The sequence below is a fragment of the Eurosta solidaginis genome, chromosome X (assembly GCF_040869045.1).
Source record: "Eurosta solidaginis isolate ZX-2024a chromosome X, ASM4086904v1, whole genome shotgun sequence".
Taxonomy (NCBI): domain Eukaryota; kingdom Metazoa; phylum Arthropoda; class Insecta; order Diptera; family Tephritidae; genus Eurosta; species Eurosta solidaginis.
The window spans coordinates 199,075,996-199,090,705 of NC_090324.1; the positions used below are offsets into that span (position 1 = coordinate 199,075,996).

A 14,710-nucleotide genomic window follows, 5' to 3' on the forward strand; every position below is an offset into this window, starting at 1 on the left:
CCAAACAATGTTACCTTTTTCATCCTGTAATTGAAGTGGAACGAAAGAAAATATAAACAAAAACTCATCAGTGTCAGAACTGCATGTAAACTTTTGCTTATATGTGCTATGGCCAGAGCTTCCATCGCTACCCCACTTGCTGGTTAAAGTATACGTCAAGTTTGTAGGTAATAAACTAACAAAAACTTCTTGGTTTTCTAAAACTAAACGCTCAACAGTTTTATCTAATACGGACTGGACTTTAATTTCCGCACGTGTTTCACCCACATCAATTTCATTTGGATAGCATTCTGCCTTAGCTTTTCCTAGACTATAAAATGATGAATAAACCTTATGGCCTGCATTGATGCTCCACTTCCGAGTCGTTTTGTACATATGAGTCGTCGACTTGCTATCTACGTAGTATGCTAAAGCTTCTACATTGCTCAAGCATCTTGCATCTGGTTCACATGTCATCTTTTTGCCGGATATTTGAGTGGTTTCCTGTGATTTTTTATAATGTTACCAACATTTCTGTTGCCGGACATACGCGTTGATACTTCTGCCGCATAAAGTAACTCATCAGGACTTCTAGATTGCAAGAGGTTATCCACTCGACGCTGTTTGGTTTTTTCACTGCAGCTAACAAAGTCCTTCTTTCGTCTTCCGGGGCCGGGGTTACCTGAAGAAGTGTTTGGTTGGTCTGAAGGCAACTTTGAATTTACCGTTATTGTAAATGTGAAGTCTGGACCCGAAAGCCACTCCGAATTTTTATTCAAAAATCGCTCCTTATGTCTTCCAGAAGTGTTCCACTTTTGATCCAGCTTCGACGAATATGCCGATATTTGTAAGCTTAAACTTTTTATCGAATACTCGGCTGCTTCGCTTAAATCGCACTTAAGTACAACAAAACTCAATAATTCTTTATATCTGGTTTCCTTCGAATGTTGAACCCAAATGTCAAAAAACTTCGTTCTTGGTACGAATATAACTAAACTGCTTTGTGTTGTTGATTTTCCGACAGGGTGAATAGTTGATGATTGTTGTGCTGCCATCATAATTGTCGTTGATCGTTCTGATTTGTTATCAGTTGTGCAGTATTTATATTACATTCAGGTATGTAGTAAATGCGTAGATGCTACCAAATGGGGTTGTTTTGTGTAGCGTTCCTTGTGGTTATAACTGCATTAGGATTGCTTTGTATGTACCTGTTTTTATGCCTTGGTGACTGGTGCGGTAGGTTGTGGCAGGTTGAAGGCAGTGATCTTTGCCTTTTTGCTTTTGGTGTGCTCTTGTTGACCTTGCGCGTTTATTTTTGTGTGTTTTATGGCTACGTGTTTGTTCCCTGTACCTAGGAATTGGTTTTGCCGTTTGTAGATCAGCTTTAAAGGTTCAAATATCTCGTCGGAGCTGGTACGTACATATATCCTATTTTATATGTAGAGGTTACTAAATCTACAAAAAAAAATTTAAAATAGATGTGCAAAGAATTCGCAATGGTTTTTTCTTAGGTTAATTTACAGTGTTTGAGCTTAAAACTAACTTAAAAACAAGTAAGGAAGGCTAAGTTCGGGTGTAACCGAACATTACATACTCAGTTGAGAGCTATGGAGACAAAATAAGGAAAATCACCATGTAGAAAATGAACCTAGGGTAACCCTGGAATGTGGTTGTATGACATGTGTATGAAATGGAAGGTATTAAAGAGTATTTCAAGAGAGAGTAGGCCATAGTTCTATGGATGGACGCCATTTAGGGATATCGCCATAAAGGTGAACCAGGGCTGACTCTAGAATTTGTTTGTACGATATGGGTATCAAATGAAAGGTGTTACTGAGCATTTTAAGATGGAGTGGGCCTTAGGTCTATCGGTGGACGCTTTTTCGAGATATCGCCATTAAGGTGGACCAGGGGTGACTCTAGAATGTGTTTGTACGATATGGGTATCAAATGAAAGGTGGTAATGAGTATTTTAAAAGGGAATGGGCTTTATTTCTATAGGTGAACGCCTTTTCGAGAAATCGCCATAAAGGTGGACCAGGGGTGACTCTAGAATATGTTTGTACGATATGGGTATAAAATGAAAGCTATTAATGAGTATTTTGAAAAGGAGTGATCCTTAGTTCCATAGGTGGACGCCGTTTCGAGATATCGCCATAAAGGTGGACCAGGGGTGTGTCTAGAATGTGTTTGTACGATATGGGAATCAAATGAAAGGTATTACTGAGCATTTTAAGAGGGAGTGGGCATTAGGTCTATAGGTGGACGCCTTTTCGAGATATCGCCATTAGGGTGGGCCAGGGGTGACTCTAGAATGTTTGTACGATATAGGTATCAAACGAAAAGTGTTACTGAGCATTTTAAGAGGGAGTGGGCATTAGGTCTATAGGTGGACGCCTTTTCGAAATTTCGCCATTAGGGTGGGCCAGGGGTGACTCTAGAATGTGTTTGTATGATATGGGTATCAAATGAAAGTTGGGAATGAGTATTTTAAAAGGGAGTAATCCTTAGTTCTATAGGTGGACGCCTTTTCGAGATATCGCCATAAAGGTGGACCAAGGGTGACTCTAGAATGTTTGTACGATATGGGTATCAAACGAAAGGTGTTACTGAGCATTTTAAGAGGGAGTGGGCATGAGGTCTATAGGTGGACGCCTTTTCGAGATATCGCCATTAGGGTGGGCCAGGGGTGACTCTAGAATGTTTGTACGATATGTGTATCAAACGAAAGGTGTTACTGAGCATTTTAAGAGGGAGTGGGCATTAGGTCTATAGGTGGACGCCTTTTCGAGATAGCGCCATTAGGGTGGGCCAGGGGTGACTCTAGAATGTTTGTACGATATGGGTATCAAACGAAAGGTGTTACTGAGCATTTTAAGAGGGAGTGGACATTAGGTCTATAGGTGGACGCCTTTTCGAGATATCGTCATTAGGGTGGGCCAGGGGTGACTCTAGAATGTTTGTACGATATGGGTATCAAACGAAAGGTGTTACTGAGCATTTTAAGAGGGAGTGGGCATTAGGTCTATAGGTGGACGCCTTTTCGAGATATCGCCATTAGGGTGGGCCAGGGGTGACTCTAGAATTTTTATACGATATGTGTATCAAACGAAAGGTGTTGCTGAGCATTTTAAGAGGGAGTGCGCATTAGGTCTATAGGTGGACGCCTTTTCGAGATATCGCCATTAGGGTGGGCCAGGGGTGACTCTAGAATGTTTGTACGATATGGGTATCAAACGAAAGGTGTTACTGAGCATTTTAAGAGGGAGTAGACATTAGGTCTATAGGTGGACGCCTTTTCGAGATATCGCAATTAGGGTGGGCCAGGGGTGACTCTAGAATGTTTGTACGATATGGGTATCAAACGAAAGGTGTTACTGAGCATTTTAAGAGGGAGTGGGCATTAGGTCTATATGTGGACGCCTTTTCGAGATATCGCCATTAGGGTGGGCCAGGGGTGACTTTATAATGTGTTTGTACGATATGGATATCAAATTAAAGGTATTAATGAGGGTTTTAAAAGCGAGTGGCCCTTAGATGTATATGTGAGGGCGTTCTCGCGATATCGATCAAAATGTGGACCAGGTGATCCAGAAAATCATCTGTCGGGTACTGCTAATTTATTTATATATGCAATACCACTAACAGTGTTCCTGCCAAGATTCCAAGGGCTGTTGATTTCGCCTTGTAGAACTTTTTCATTTTCTTCTACCTAAGTTTTTTCCAAAGTTATATTTTGCGTCAATAAACCAATCCAGTTACAATGTTTCATCCCTTTTTTCGTATTTGGTATAGAATTATGGCATTTTTTTCATTTTTCGTAATTTTCGATATCGATAAAGTGGGCGTGGTTATGGTCGGGTTTCGGTCATTTTTTATACCAAGATAAAGTGAGTTCAGATAAGTACGTGGGCTAAGTTTAGTAAAGATATATCGGTTTTTGCTCAAGTTATTGTGTTAACAGCCGAGCGGAAGGACGGACGGTGAACTGTGTATAAAAACTGGGCATGGCTTCCACCGATTTCACCCATTTTCACAGAGAACAGTTACCGCCATAGAATCTATGCCCCTACCAAATTTGAGAAGGATTGGTGAATTTTTGTTCGACTTATGGCATTAAAAGTATTCTAGACAAACTAAATGAAAATGGGCGGAGCCACGCCCATTTTGAAATTTTCTTTTATTTTTGTATTTTTTTGCTTCATATCATTACTGGAGTTGAATTTTGACTTAATTTACTTATATACAGTAAAGATATTAAATTTTTTGTTAAAATTTGGATTTAAAAAAATTTTTTTTTAAAAAGTGGGCGTGTTCTTCATCCAATTTTGCTAATTTTTATTTAGCACATACATAATAATAGTAGTAACGTTCCTGCCAAATTTCATCATGATATCTTCAACAACTGCCAAATTACAACTTGCAAAAATTTTAAATTACCTTCTTGTAAAAGTGGGCGGTGCCACGCCCATTGCCCAAAATCTTACTAATTTTCTATTCTGCGTCATAGCGTCAACCCGTCTACCAAGTTTCATCGCTTTAACCACCTTTGGCAATGAATTATCGCATTTTTTCGGTTTTTTGAAATTTCGATATCGAAAAAGTGGGCGTGGTTATAGTCCGATATCGTTCATTTTAAATAGCGATCTGAGATGAGTGCCCAGGAATCTACATACCAAATTTCATCAAGATACCTCAAAATTTACTCAAGTTATCGTGTTAACGGACAGACGGACGGACGGACGGACATGGCTCAATCAAATTTTTTTTTCGATACTGATGATTTTGATATATGGAAGTCTATATCTATCTCGATTCCTTTATATCTGTACAACCAACCGTTATCCAATCAAAGTTAATATACCCTGTGAGCTCTGCTCAACTGAGTATAATAACACTAAAAAATAAACTTGACAAGTGAATATGCTTAACAGGTTTGTTTAACAGAAAATAACAAGTCTGAGGATGTAATAAAATGCAAAGAAGAAGAATGTAAGAGAAAGTGCACATTGCCTTTTTATTGACGAAAATAGTTTATGAGCTCATTCTTGAGGCGCAGCGCATTTTGTATGGCTTTAAGTTTTTGGGGCAGAGCGTTCCAAAGGCGAACAGCGTAGACAAAAAATTGACGTTCAGTAACTAGGCAGTTGTACTTCATAGTAGTTAAGTTGAACGATCGATGTGATCTGTTAAATTTAAGGCGGTCCATGAGATATTCAGGTTCTCGAGATGCGATGATCTTATGAAGCAGTGTTAGGCACTTTAATTGTAACAGGTTATCGAATTTAATAGAAAAAATCCGCTTGGCGAAAAAGGAGATGTGCTCGTAACGACCAACACTATACACATATCTGGCTATATTATTATAGAGGGCATTTAGTTTACTACGACACAAGCTATCGCAATTGGCATAAAGTTCACATCCATACAATAAGGTGGGTAACAGATATGTTTTAGCTAACAGCAGCGAATTTTCACTGGGGTAAAGTGTTGGGTAGTCCAAAGTGAGCGAAGCATGCCATAAACCTTGCCTATTGCTCTATAAATGTGGTTATTCCAAGTCAAATTCCTATTAAAAACCATTCCAAGATTTTTTGCGGTGTTTACATAGCCTACGACTGAGTTATTTAATTTTACTTTATTGAAACTATCAAGCGATATGATTTTCTTATAGATTACTATGCACTGTGATTTATTTGGGTTTAAAAGTAGGCCATTATCACTTGCCCACTTGTTTACATGTTCTAAGTCAGTGTTAAGATAACTAATACAACTATTAACAGATAAACGAGGACAACTGTCATATAATTGCACATAGTCTGCGTAAACATGAATATCACAATACATCAACACACTTTGAAGGTCATTAACATACAACACAAACAATAACGGGCCAAGAATCGAGCCTTGAGGAACACCCTTGGAGAGCGGGAGATAATTTGATATGTAGCTCCCGTTGCACACAGCTTGCGATCGCTCACTGAGGTAGGAGTTTATTAAATGTAAAGTAGGAGGTGAAAAATTGAACAGTGTCGAATGCTTTGGAGTGGTCCAGAAGCGTTAGAAAAGTAACAAGGTTGTTGTTAGTGTTTAGCCTGATGTCATCAGAGACTTTAATTAAAGCAGTGGTACAGCCTCTACGGCTTCTAAAGCCAGACTGGTTACGATTTAAAAGTGAGTTTCGGGTCAGAAATGAGTTTATCTGGTTATGCATTATACGTTCAAGGACTTTGGACAGGAATGGCAATATAGCGATGGGTCTGTACTCTCCGTTGGTTTTCTTCATCGGAATGATCTTCGCAACTTTCCAACAATCAGGGAACACGGACGTGGTCAATATAGTATTAAAAACATAGGTAACAAACGGTAAAAGTTTAGGGAGTAGACATTTAAAAAATTTTGGATGAATTCCGTCTAGACCAGTAGCATTGGACTTTACACCAAGGACAGACTCAACGACTGCACAGTGATCAACGTTCGAAAAAGAGAAATCGGGTATCGCACCACACAAATAATCGCCATATCTTTCATGGCATAAGTTACTGTCACAGCTAGATGATTGAACAAATTGCTCATTTAATTTATTTACGTCTACATTTTCAAAGATATCGTTACATTTGCTACCGATGCCAATATCCCGAATGTATATCCAAGTCCTCTTCGACCTTATTGCTGTACTAAACTGATACTCATAGTATTTCAGCTTTTGCAGCTTTATAGCCTTGGTAACTTCTTTTCTGCGACCCTTGAAAACATTGTATGTTACAGTAAATTTAAATCGTTTCCATTTCCGATAAGCTATGTTGCGCTTTTGGATGAGCCTCTTTATGTAGTTGTTGAACCAAGGCCGTTTACGATTTTTTGAGTGTTTCACTACAATAGGCACATGTTGGTCAAAAAGTGAAGCGATATTATTTTGAAGAAAACGGATCTGCTCGTGGGTAGTATTTAAAATATAAACAGTTTCCAAAGGAATACTATCAACAGCTTCTTCGAGTTGGACATGATTAATATGCATGAAATCCGGGTATGAATAGGTAGCTGCTTCACATGTGCGGTCGAAGTCAAATGATATAAAAATTAGGTCATGATTGGAGAAGTTTGGGACTGAAAGCTGGTCGTAGAGTTGAATATTCGATAGTTCATTAACAAAAAATATATCTAAAAGAGTACTGCTAGTTTGAGTGAAATGTGTTGGCGTTATGGTATTTACTGGGAAATCTCCAACAACTACAATATTATTATAATTTAAGGTACAATCGTGAATTTCTTCTAAAAAGTAATCAAAAGCAACGTATTTGTTAGGCCTATACACACAACCTATTAGTATTTTGTCATGATGGGAATTTATTTCAACAAAAATGTACTATATAGAAGTAAAGGGTTCAGATGTACAAACAGTTTTACAACATAATCCATGTTTAACAAATACAGCAACCCCACCACCATGCCCGATTCTATCTGCACGAAAAAGCTTATATCCGTCAACCCAGAACACTGCATCACTGTGCCACTGAGAGAACCAAGTCTCGGAAACGCACACAACATCTATTTCTGATGACTCAAAAATATGCCGAAACTCGTCTATTTTAGGTGATGCATTAATATGACATATTTTTAAGCCGTTTCTTTGCTTGCCTAGTACACGTATCATATTGTATGTGCTGTCATAGCCCTCAGAACGCATACAGCTGTTACAGCTCAGAACATACATGCCTTATGAAACTCATGCAAACGAAGGCATAATGAGATAGAAAAAAAACAAATAAAAGAGATTAAGAGGCGAATTGAGAATAGAGACAGATTGATAGCGTGAATATGTAAAAGGTAAATGCAGAGAATACAAAGCCATTGCTCTAAATTTTAAAGCTAATATTAAAATTATGATAAATAATAAAAATGACAATAACAATAATATAAGCTGAAGAATGTGGGAGATATTACTTATAACAAGCCAATATTTATTTGCTTGTGCTCAAAAGAGTGTTCACATCTGCTCTTGTGCATACTAGCTGTGGCTCTTCATTTGGCTTACGTCTTATGTATACCTTGCCTCTGATAGAGAACGCTGAGGTTATCAATTTCTTTCTCCGAAGCTCAGATGCAAAAGACATTACTTCGCGTGTCACTTTAGGCAAGCTTTCATGTAAGTGAATATTTCCATAGCCTGGCACGTCAATATCGGCGAGTGTGAGAGGCCTCTGGCGGGATTTATACAGAGCAACAATTGACTTTAAGAGCTTAGTTCGGTCGTTGGAAGAGAACAGCTTGACTATAATTGGCGCGCTTTTATTGTTTTGCTGTTTTTCTTTACTGCTCCGTATTCTAAATACATCACGCAGCGGGGGTGTTTTATGTTGCGCTACTCTGCATAACTTACCAAAGATCTCAGACAAATTCTCATCATTCGTTTGGGGAATACCACTGATAACGACGTCAGTGGCGACTGCGCTATTCTATAGCTCAAATATTTGACTACGAACTTCAGCAAGTTCACTACGCATGATATTATTATTGGAGAAAGAGCTCTCTATTGCAGTTAATCTTGCTTCGATTGCACTCACTGATAGCTTCATGTTGGTTATCTCACCTGTTAACTAGCTGATTCTTTGCATTGCTCTTTCCTCTGAGTTTTTTATAATTGCAGTCAGCTCTTCGACAATTGACACTCTCAGCTTATCTATTTTCCCTTGCATGCTGTTTGTTGTTGCCGATGGTATTGTAGGAGATGCATTTGCTTTACGCGCTGGATTCCTCCGTTGTGGTTGCATCGGTGTCATGGTTGGCACAATTGGACAAAATGAACAGCAATTATGTTAAGAAATTTAAAACAAATTAATACGCGCACGTTTGTATAGCACAAGTGGTAATTTATTGCGAGGAAAACACAGCGAAAAGTGAAAAAACTCGGAGCAAAGCGAAACACGTCCTACTCGTTCAACGACATATATGTGTCCTTCGAGCTTAGAATCCATCAAAAAAATTATATAAAAGTGTTCACTTAAAAGAAATATGAAGCTTAATATTCAACAAGAATTTTGCAAATTAATCAATGCATTTTACGGCCACTCCTGCCTTCTTACTTCAATTACTCAATATATATGAGCAAAAATATAAAAAAAAAGCAAAAATCCCTTTATTTTGTTTGTTTTCTTTCATTTCTCATTACACTTTTCTTTTTGTTCTACACGAAACACTGTGCGACGTCACGAAAAAGGATAGCTACCCATTGCCAATAATTGATGGCACTCTGGACTCGCTCTCTGGTACGAAATGGTTTTCCACACTGGACTTGAAAAGTGGCTACTGGCAAGTGGAGGTGGAGGATGAACACAAAGAGAAAACAGCCTTCAGCGTCGGAGATGGTCTTTGGCAATTTACAGTAATGCTCCTTAGACTATGTAATGCACCAGCTACTTTCGAGAGACTCGTGGATCAGGTATTGCAAGGACTACATTGGAAAACATGCTTGGTGTACCTGGACGACATCATCGTATTGTGCAAGAACTTTGATGAACATCTTAAAAACTTAGAGGAAATTTTCCAGAGAATAGCTGGCGCTGGTCTGAAACTAAGTCCCAAAAAGTGTTCGTTGTTTAAAAAGGAAGTAAATTATTTGGTTCACAAGGTAACGACAGAAGGCATCTGTACTACGAATGAAAAGATAAAAGCAGTAAAGGATTGGCCAAGACCAATGAACCTGCATGAATTGAAAAGTTTCCTTGGGCTAAGCACATATTACCGCCGATTTGTACCAAACTTTTCCAGCATAGCCCATAGCCTCCATGAGCTTACAAGAAAAAATAAAGCTTTTGAATGGAAGAAGGAGCAAGAGGTGGCTTTCCAAACATTGAAGGAGTGTTTGTGCACTGCCCCAATGTTGGCATATCCGATTCCAGGAGCAACATTTATTCAGATACAGATGCGAGTGGATATGCTATAAGAGGCATTTTGTCACAACTGGTTGATGGACAGAAGAAGGTAGTTGCATATTATAGCCGTTCAATTGGAAAACCACGTATACTACGTTATACGGAGAGAGCTGTTGGCATTGGTAGAGTGCATTAAACATTTTCACAAATATCTCTACGGTCAGGGAGATTAAACAGAGATTCTATTGGATTGCGAACTGCGAGTTTTGCAGCAGAGCGAAAGGGCCCAAAACCCGAAGTCATGGCCAGATCAAGCAATATAACCCAGGTGCGCCATTTGAAAGGATCGCTATGGATGTCGCAGTTCCATTTCCTACTAGCAACTGCGGAAAAAAATATGCACTGGTGGTTATGGATTATTTGAGCAAATGGCCAGAGGTATACCCAATCCCAAACCAAGAAGCGGGAAGCGTAGCCGAAGTGGTTACAAACGATTTGGTTGCAAGGTATGGTGTACCAATGGAGTTACATTCTGACCAAGGCAGGAATTTTGAATCAGCTGTGATCCAAGAAATGTGTAAGAAGTTGGGCAATCGAAAAACACGGACAACTGCATTGCATCCTCCGTCCGATGGTATGGTGGAACGTTTCAATAGAACATTGGAGGAGCATTTAAGAAAAGTAGTAGACAATTACCATAAGGAGTGGGTTACACACATATCATAATTCTTGATGGCTTACCGCTCGGCAGTGCATGAGACAACGGGGCAAACACCCGCAAAGGTAATTTTTGGCAATGACCTTCTGTAAAAAGGATTTATGATGATGGCAGGATCGCCATGTAAGAAGGTAAAATGTAAAAACGGTTTATGGAGAAATAAAAGCAACGTGAATTACTGGAAGCGCTAATGTTCAGCGCTGAAATTCAATTGATCTTTATTAATAAATGCTTTCCTTTTTATAGGAATTTTTCTTACAATACTATTACAATATTTTTGTATAATACATACACACTAAAACAACTACATTCTATTTCTATATACCTATTCAGTGCTAAATTCTTATACCTAACTTTGTAATAATGTTTGGTCAGTCGCACCGACAAACTGACGCTGTCAATCAGTTATGTTTATGGGTGAATCAACTGTAAATGGATATGGATTCCCGCTGGGTTCAATGTAACTTAGCTATGCCGCTATGACTGTGTCGCTATGAGTAATTTGTGTGTGTTTGAATTTGAAATTCATTTGCTTATGCATTTCAAGCTAGACCTATTCTGGTATGCACATAAGTACAAATGTCTTGTATTGCGGTAATACCACTTCATCCACCTTTAAAAAGAATCGCATACACTTGAGAACAGTTGTATGTGATTCTTAAAGTGATTTAATGACCATGTGGAGTTCACTAAATTTTATTTGCTTTTTAGTTTCCTATTGTAATTTTTTGTCTTGCGGTAATTTGACATTGAGCGTGAAGCGTTGTTTAATTCTTTTTATATCCGTTTACATTTGCTTGCCATGTGTGATTTTTTGTGTTGACAAAAAATTTTTTTTATTGTTCTTTTGTTTGCACGTTTTTTTTTTTTTTTTTGTTGTTTTGAAGTATAATATATATATGTACATTTGTATGGTATGTGCTTGCATATATGAATAATGTTTTGCATCAAGTGTTATTGACATTTGGTTTTACACATCAGAGTTTTAAATTATTTTTGCACAGCCGGTTTTTAAGAGCGTCGACTCACTTAAAAACCGGCATGAGGTAACCGTAACTTAATGCCAACATTGCCTCATATTTATGCATTTTTCTTTCTTTATGTGTTTACATTTTATTGGTGAGTAAATTGGAATACTATGGTTGAAACTGGGTTTTGTTAAATTCTGTGAGTTAGAAGATTTTTTTTTTATTGGTATTTTCCTATTACCATTTTCTAGTCTATTGGGGGAATTTGATGTAAGAATATTTTTTACTACTATTTACTCTATTTAGCGTAAAAGATATTTTCCTATTACTATTTCCTATTTTACTGGGGGTTGAAGTGAAAAAAAAAATATTTTTCCTAAAATTATGATCCCTCTAAAAGCGAGGTTTTATAACTGAAACACCTCATACTTATATATATTTCTTTAATTATTTCTATCAAATAACAGCTTTTTATTGCTATTTCATTTTATTAGGGTTACATTAAACTTAGAACCAATAAAAGAAAATTTTATAGTGAATTATTCGGAAAATTTATTAGCTGTAATTGGCGGAAGAGCGAGGTAATTTATATTTGCTGTAGTAGTAGTTTAGCTGGTTAGTGGAAGAAAGGTACAGTGGGTGCAAAAATTATTCTAACTTTTAATTTATTTTGCTTATTTTTCCAGCAAATTATTTGATTTTAATTGCCATGCGATTTCTGCGGCGGCCACCAAGATAGAATCGTCATGACTTTTATGAAGAATTTTTGTTTTTATACTGGGATTTGTCACTTGCACTACTTCTTTGGTTAAGTGCAATTATTTGAGCATAAGAACTTGGTTATCAATTTTAAATTTGCCTACTGCAGTAAATATTCAATTAATTTTTCCTTATAAATTTCAAGTCCTGGATTGCCGGCATTTCTTGTATGCCTGGTCGAATATTGTCCTAATTCAATAACTTCCTCAACAATCTGGTTGCTTGAAAATTTTCTACGCTACCATTTTTCTATCCTAGGATGGAAATGAGCGCGACTAGTCTTTTATTGCAAATTTATATAGCGCTTTACATATATTTTATAGGTTCTCTTTGTGACTTTTTCTTCATAAATTTTTGTTTTGTTGTTTTTATTGGCTGGTTGTCAAATTTTTGTATTATTTTTTTTTTCATATGTCCACTGACGCAAATTTTACCAGGGCTGTTTTATAAATATTTTTCTTTTGACAGCCTTCAAGGATGTTATCTTGATAACTTCCATGGAGATTACTACTTTGAAGTATGCAAATTATTGATTTGCCATTAAATTTGTGCAGGTCTAATGAAGCTGCCTTTAATGTCGTTTGCGATATTTTGAGGGTTACTGTTTACAAGTTTATTTTTAATTATTTGTTGCTCTTCCTCAGCTTTGGGTTTGGTTTTAAAAGGGGTTTAAAGTGTTTTGAATGCTAAATGCGTGCTTGAGCATTTTTTAACTGCCTATATTTGATTTTCATATAGTTTTTGAGCATCATAGCAATTGTGACGATAAATAGCATGAATGCGCAAATTGTAACTGCTAACCAACATCTGGAACGTTTGGCGAGTTTTTCGTATCTATTTCTGTTGGTGGTTCGTATTTTACGACTCTATTTTCCGTTGATTCCGAGTTTTCCTTCCCAAACTCGTATCTGGCTATCGCTATCATGATGCCTTGAGCGATATTTGTCCACCAAGACATTTTAAAATTTTCCTACAATTATTTTCTACTTGTGACGAACTAAAAAAAATTTTTTGATTTTATTCTTTTATCCTATGCATTCCATTTTATTTAAACTTTTGTATTATAAAAATTGTTATTCTAAAATATTCCTTAAAATATTTTTATTTAGGTTAATATTTTTAACAGTTCAAAAAAAATTTTAATGATTATATTTTTTTTCTAAACTAATTATACAAAAATATCTAAAACTTTATTCCTAGGCTATTTTTTTTCATTTTTGTTTATTCGTAAATAGAATTTTTTCATAGATATTATAATTTTAATATTGATCCCTATCGGGGAAAGTCATCCTTATCATATTCATGATTTCTTCCTCTTTAGTTGAAGGATTTTTTATATCTTCCATAGTTGGTTCCCTACTCATACCTATTGTCTTCCAAAATTTTTCCAACCAATCTAATTCTTTTATGAAGTTTCTATTTTCTATTTCTAGAGTGTCATTTTCATCCCACTTTTTGAGAGGATTTTTGAAAAATCTTTAGGCATTCTAAAGTTACTCAATTATTCTAGTATACAAAATTCTAATTTACGAACTTAAATTTTGAAATTTAATTTTTAATTAATTCCTTTTTTTCAAACCATTGTTTTTTTGCATTTTGGCTGAACAAATTAATTAACTTTTAACATTGTAAGTTTGAAATATTCTTTTAATTTTTAATTAAAATTCATGATTTAAAAAAAAAATTGCCTAAGCAAAAATGAAATTTTTGCAAATGGGTAAGCGTCCCTAAGGCCGCTCAATTTATTCTAAAATTTTAAATAATTTAAATATACTTAATATACATAATATTCGCTGCCAGTCGTATTGTCCATTTTGTCCTGTTGGTTTGCCATATAATATTAGTTGCCAGTATTATGCCAATTATGTCCTGCTGGTTTGCTACTCTGCATTTATTTAGTGTCCGGCCAGATGTTATGATTATTCCATTCCATTTGTGCGTTTAATTTATTATTGAGCTTCCGTTATTTTGCTTCAAACAAACGTTCATAACTAATTGATCCAGATAACCACCATGAGTTTATTCGTATTTGCCATAAGTCCGTTAAAATATTATTGTTATTAGTCATACCAAATTACGTTGGGTTGATCTAGCCCGCGATATAATTATTGCTCCCTTTCTTCTGTGCAGGATTTTTATCCAGCATGATCTGAAAAAAAAAAATGTTCTCTAAGTTTTAAACTTGGCAGGACCTTTCAGATTTTTAGCCAAGTCTGTCAGGATCTTTTCCTCCAGCAAGATCTTTAGCAGTTTTGCCAATTTCTGATCAAGCTGGCAGGATTGCCATGTAAAAAGGATTTATGATGATGGCAGGATCGCCATGTAAAAAGGTAAAATGTAAAAACGGTTTATGGAGAAATAAAAGCAACGTGAATTACTGGAAGCGCTAATGTTCAGCGATGAAATTCAATTGA

General features: G+C 36.5%; 2 protein-coding genes across 3 annotated transcripts in view; both read right to left on the reverse strand.

Annotated features, from left to right (window-relative positions):
• The window catches only part of LOC137235367 (nuclear factor 1 B-type-like), a 957,540-nt gene that overhangs the window by 783,065 nt on the left and 159,765 nt on the right, over window positions 1–14,710 (reverse strand). The window lies entirely within an intron of this gene.
• LOC137234591 (mitochondrial uncoupling protein 4-like) overlaps window positions 1–14,710 on the reverse strand; it is a 119,341-nt gene that overhangs the window by 6,825 nt on the left and 97,806 nt on the right. Inside the window, exon 3 of one of the 2 annotated variants that reach the window (XM_067758052.1) lies at window positions 13,499–14,445. The exons of the other annotated variant lie outside the window; for it this stretch is intronic. The gene's annotated coding sequence lies outside the window, so the exon portion shown is untranslated. Of the gene's footprint in view, window positions 1–13,498; window positions 14,446–14,710 lie in introns of those variants that run through there. 2 annotated transcript variants of the gene reach the window in all.